Consider the following 6000-nt stretch of genomic DNA (forward strand, 5'->3'; position numbering starts at 1 on the left):
AAGATATGTCTTATGGTGATGCGAGTTTGGCATGTGTTGCATATAGGGGGTTGGTCTTTACTTATAAGGAAAGAGTGTGTTAGAAAAGTGTGGCCGATTCTAATGCGAGTGATGGCAACATTTTGACGTCGGCTGAGGTTCGGGGGAGTATGCCATGGTTTAGTTGTACTTTTTATGTACTTAAGTTTGTTTGTTAGGGGAATGGAGTTCCAGGTGTGTTGCCATGACTTGAGGGTTTTGTGTCTAATCGATGTGAATATGTCGTAGGAAGATATTTTATCAATGGTGATGTCATGTACGTTTTGACTAGCTAAGGAGGCGCTGCTTCATCGGCCATTTCATTTCCCTTTATGCATACATGGGAATGTACCCACATGAAGTCGATATTTTTTTGGGTGTTTATTAGTTCCGTTTGAGTTGCTTGGGTGATTTCGTTTTTTGGCAACGGGTTTTTTAGGGATGTTAGGACGCTGAGAGAATCACGTATGATAAAAAGTTATTCGTTGGAAGTGAGTTTGCTAATTTGATTGCTCCAAGAATTGCAAAGTTTTCAGCGGTAAATATGTTTGTAATTGCCGGGAGTTTGTATTGTATGGTTGTTTGGTTGTGCACGATTGAGAAACCTACTCCTTGATTAGATTTTTAAACATCAGTGTAGATTTGAGAGTGGGTAGGGAATCTGTTTTGGATAATGTCATAGAAATGGGATATTATTATTTTGTGATTGTTTTCGTATTTGATTTTTTTTTTGTTTAATAACGTTTTTTTAAAAACGTTTTCCATACATGAATTAAAAAGACGTGAAAACTGGGTATTGAATTAAAAATATGGAGTTCCAAATTTTGCGGCTGGCGCATATTAACAAATACTCGTAATAATAATAATGAACCTAAATTGAAAAACATGCGTATAATAATAGCAGCGTACCGTATGCGCGGCTGTCTTAGACTTTATAAAACATACACCGACTGTTGTTTATATAAATGTATAATATGTTCTATATAAATAATTTGGAAAATATTATTGATTTAGCTGATGAACATTTTAAATGTAATACATATTTTGCTATTTTGGATTCTTTTACAGTTACATGGAAATATCGTTTGAAGATTTCTCTACCATTGTTAAAAAATTTGAAGTAGGTACTAAATCAAAAGAAAACTTAGATGAAAATTTTATTTTTATTAAACATTTATCAAGATTTTATAAAGTTGTCATAGATGAAATGGTTATAGAATTGAAATACCGTCCATTTTGTCTGGTTTAGTAACAAGTTTATTTTAAAACTGAACCAAAAAAATTAAATGAACTGTTTAAGTTCATGATATCTCGAGACGTGGTTTCTTCATATCCAAATATATATACTTTAAATGGACGATTTTATACACTTCCAGTCAGCTGTGTAATTGCAGAAAGGGAAGTATAGCCGGTTAAGACTTCTCAAAATTTTCCTTCGCTCAACTTTGACTGAATACCGGCTATAAAATTAAGCAATATTGAGCATATAGAAAGCAGTGGCGTATATAGAAATTAATTTCAGGAGGGTTAAAAAAATTTCCATTTTTAAATTACAATTAATTTTGAAATTAAAATCAATGACCGTACCAACCATCATTTCAGGGGAAGGGGGGGGGTGAACCCCTAATCCCTCCTCCTATATGCGCCACTGATAGAAAGCAGAATAACACAAACAACCAATTGTAATAACGTAATAAGTACATATCAACATTTGAATTAATGAAAAAGCGCAGAAAATTATAGTAATTAATATTCTTTACTATATTTATTTTATTTTTATATATTACAATAAAATATAACTTTATACATGAATTATTTTTGTATTGGAATAGAATTTAGAACTATACATTCTACTGTGAAAATGAATGCAGTTATTGAAAACTAAAATAAAATAAAATATATATTACTTACAGTTATGTGTATACATAACTAATTAGAAAATTAACTAATTAATTCTTTTTTTGTTTTGATGATAGATAATTAATAATTTAGAGTACCTATTCATTAAATATATATAAAAAAAAAATCAAATTTTCGACAAAAAAAAAGGTTGACTGATATAATATGTACAATAATTTAAATGTAGTTAGCATTGAAAGGGTTCATAAAATAATAATATACATATACAGGGTGTAAATCCTCGCGGGACACCCTGTAATCTGTATATATATATATAAATCCTTCTCAAAATATGAAATACTCATAATTATTTAAATATTTCAGGTAAATTTATTAATTAAAATATCGATTTTAAAGCAACAAATAAAAATAACAATTAATTAATTATACCCAAGTTTGTAAGTAAGTTTTAAATTTTACTTAAAAATTAGTTGTGAATGATGTCTTATCCCTTATAGTTACTTATATTAAATGTTGGTATTAAACTATAATATAAATAAGATAAATCGCCAGCGCAGCTAGCTACTTTTTAACGTATAGTTGGTTAAACCTTCTACACACTGGCCTCGCATAAGTGAGGTAGACCCACAGTACTAAAAACCTGGTTTCCCCACTGCACGTATGTATATATTACGATGTTTATGTCATCACTTAAAACGATAATATATATTATATATTAATTTTTATAAATATAGTTTATAAGCAATAACTTATTAGTTATTACTAAATACTAATAATCAAAAGCAATGACTTTATAACAAGTAACAATTATAATATCTAATAATTTGTTTTCCAAAAGCCAGCAAAAAAGAAGTCAATAGGGGTATATAACACCTAACTCCCCCCCACCTGTGCACGCCACTGAAACCACCTAATATTGAAAATCTATATCTCGCTCTAAAAAGTTAACGAAAAATAATAATTTGAACGATAAATTTCATATAAAAAAAAAGTAGCCCTATTAATTTAGTACATTTTAAATAAAGCTAGGTTGCCATTTGAAAATCAAAAGTTGATGGTGGTTTAACTATTAAATAAAAGGGTAAAAAAATTAATTTTTCCATACAGTTTGAGAAACAAAAGAATGTAGGGACGCATTAATAATTAATTTTATCGGGTTGATTTGTGAATCTAAACCATCCAGGGCATCGCACGCATCAAACGCATAAAAAAAATACATTCAAATCGGTTCAGCCGTTTAGGAGGAGTTAAGTAACATACACACGTACAGTAGAATTATATATATATAAAGATAAATCCTTCTCAAAATATGAAATACTAAAAATTATTTAAATATTCCAGGTAAATGTGTTAATTAAAATATCAATTTTAAAGTAACAAATAAAAATAACAATTAATTAATAATACCAAAGTTTGTAAGTAAATTTTAAATTTTACTTAAAACTCAGTTGTGAATGATGTCTTATTCCTTATAGTTACTTATATTAAATGTTGGTATTAAACTATAATAAAACACCCACAGTACTTTCCCCACTGCACGTACGTACCTATATATTACGATGTTTATGTCACTTAAAACGATACTTAATTGATTAAAGTTAAACTAGGCAGGTGTCTGGAATATTGGATTACATTTGATAACAAAATGGTTAAAAAATGTTGTGAAAATTTCGAATCAATCAAATCATATTTAAGGGTATCGGGGTGCTGGGTTGACGCCACGTCAGTGTCCGGATTAAAGTTTGGAATTCTGAACTTCCTAGTAAGTTAAAAAAAAATATTTTTAATATTTCCTTATGTCATAATGATTATATAACCTAGTGGAATGTTGATTGTTGGTGTAAAAATGTACAACTTGGGGTACTGGAGTGCGGACCTCACCGTCACACTTTTTTCGCTGGAATTAATAACATTGTGTTTCCAATTCGATAATGTCTATACAAAAAAAAAAGTAATATACTACTCACAGATAGTACATAAATGCGTTATTACTATTTGATAGTAATTTTCTTTTTATAAATTTTTATCTGTTTTTTAACCTAGTTTTGAATATTGTTTTATTAAATAAATATTGTTTTTTCACATGTGCTTAAAAAACTTTAAGTTTAATAAATAACATCTAATAGTTTATGAATAGTATATTATATTGCCTAAAGCAGAAAACAAATAATGAATATTTTTTTTTTGTCAAAGTATATTTGTTGTTACACATAATGTTTTAATTGTTTATTCTTTTTTATATTAGGTTGAGTTAGGAAGGAGTCGATTATAAAAGAAGACGAAAACTCGAGATCTCTTATTATTATCATTTCATTATTTAACGTTCACATAATTGTTATTCTTTGCACATATCTGCAAATAACTAAAATGAATATTTTTAACAAGTATTTTATAACTATTACGATCAATGTTCTTTCAATTTTGATTATTCCAGCAACTGCATTCGATAAATATTACGACGAATTTAGCAGTATGGTCATATTTTTTTTTAATTATTTTTTTTTTTAGTTTTAATTTGTATTGTATTAAAATTTATATATAATTTATACTATTTCTTGAATTTTTGTGATTTTAGGTATTCCAACCAACCCTCTCAGACAAGATGCAGGTATGATATAAATTATTTAAGTATTTAATATTAAAAATTTGTTTTTATTTTTTTTGCATTGATAATCAATAGATTTTTGATTTTGTTATACAATTATCTAGAAACTAAAATTAGTTATTGATATTCTACCATTGGCTGGAGATTAACATTACATAAAACTTTTCTTAATTTTAAGTGTTATATATAATATACAATACTAAATTGTTGTATACAATATTAAATTACAGGAACGAAACTGTTACCTAAATATAGCTGTAGACCTGTAGTTCATAAATAAGTTTTAATAAATAATATTTTTTTTACACTTTGAAATTTTACCTGGCTTCAGTGAAGCAACTTACAATTAATGGTACCTATAAACTACAATTTTAATACTTTTTTCCACATCTAGTTATTATAAAGTTAATTAAATTGGTAAAATTTAAAAAATATGTACAAAAGAATCGGACTAGTTGAATCTTATGGACTTATGGTTATATCTTATTTTATCTAATGAATACAATTTTAGTCTATAAGGTAGGTCTTGTGTAAAATAAGTATATCACCAATAATTTTAAATGTTTTTTTTTTTCAGCCGATTGCTTTTGTAATATTTTTAACTTATTATTAGTAAATAAAATAAATTTAGAATAGTTTTAATATTAAGTATTAAAGTTGATATTTTATACTGTATATTCTTAAATGATGGTTGATATTACTGAACATTATTTTAAATGATAAATTTACAAAACCAGTAGGTAACCTTGGATATTTTATTGATTGATGTTGTTTTATATTATGAAGTAAATTTGTTGTATTCATAAATTGTTATAGCTATTAGGAAAATATTGAAATGTATGTGTATGTGTGTGTTATTTTAGATCATTACTCTAATAATATTTCATATCATTTTTAATTGTTTTCAACTAGATAATAAAAAAAATAACATTTTAACAAAATTATTATAACTAAGTAATGATTGAACTCACAAAATATACCATAATGTATTCTATTATAGATTCTAAGCAGAGAGATGAATATATTTATTTTATAATTATATTTTATTTATGTTCGTGTTTCGTGTTAAACAATAAAATATAGTAGAAAATATGCTCGATCTTCAAATTAATTGAGGATTCTGATAACAAATAGAATTAAGTTAATACTTTCAAAAATTGAAATTTAAATATTTAAAAAATTTTCCACTATTTATTAAATTAAACGTGAAAAAAAAATAAAAAAAAATAAGAAAATAGAATTCGTGTTTTTGAAAAAAGTCGATTATAGTACATTTAAATAACCAAGAACAACTAAATAGCCATATAGGTATTTAGAATATTCAACCATGTTTATAATAGATTTTTTTGAAGCTTTTTATAGAGATTTTATATTTTTGATCCTTTTATAATTTTTTTGATTTTTTTTCTTTACATTTTGATAAAAAATATTCACTTAGACAAGAATATTAAATATTATTATATGATTCCTAATAACCTGTAATTAACTGTAAACATCTGATAATTTTATTAAAATTT

Source organism: Rhopalosiphum padi, chromosome 2, assembly GCF_020882245.1.
Source record: "Rhopalosiphum padi isolate XX-2018 chromosome 2, ASM2088224v1, whole genome shotgun sequence".
In the NCBI taxonomy this organism is placed as follows: domain Eukaryota; kingdom Metazoa; phylum Arthropoda; class Insecta; order Hemiptera; family Aphididae; genus Rhopalosiphum; species Rhopalosiphum padi.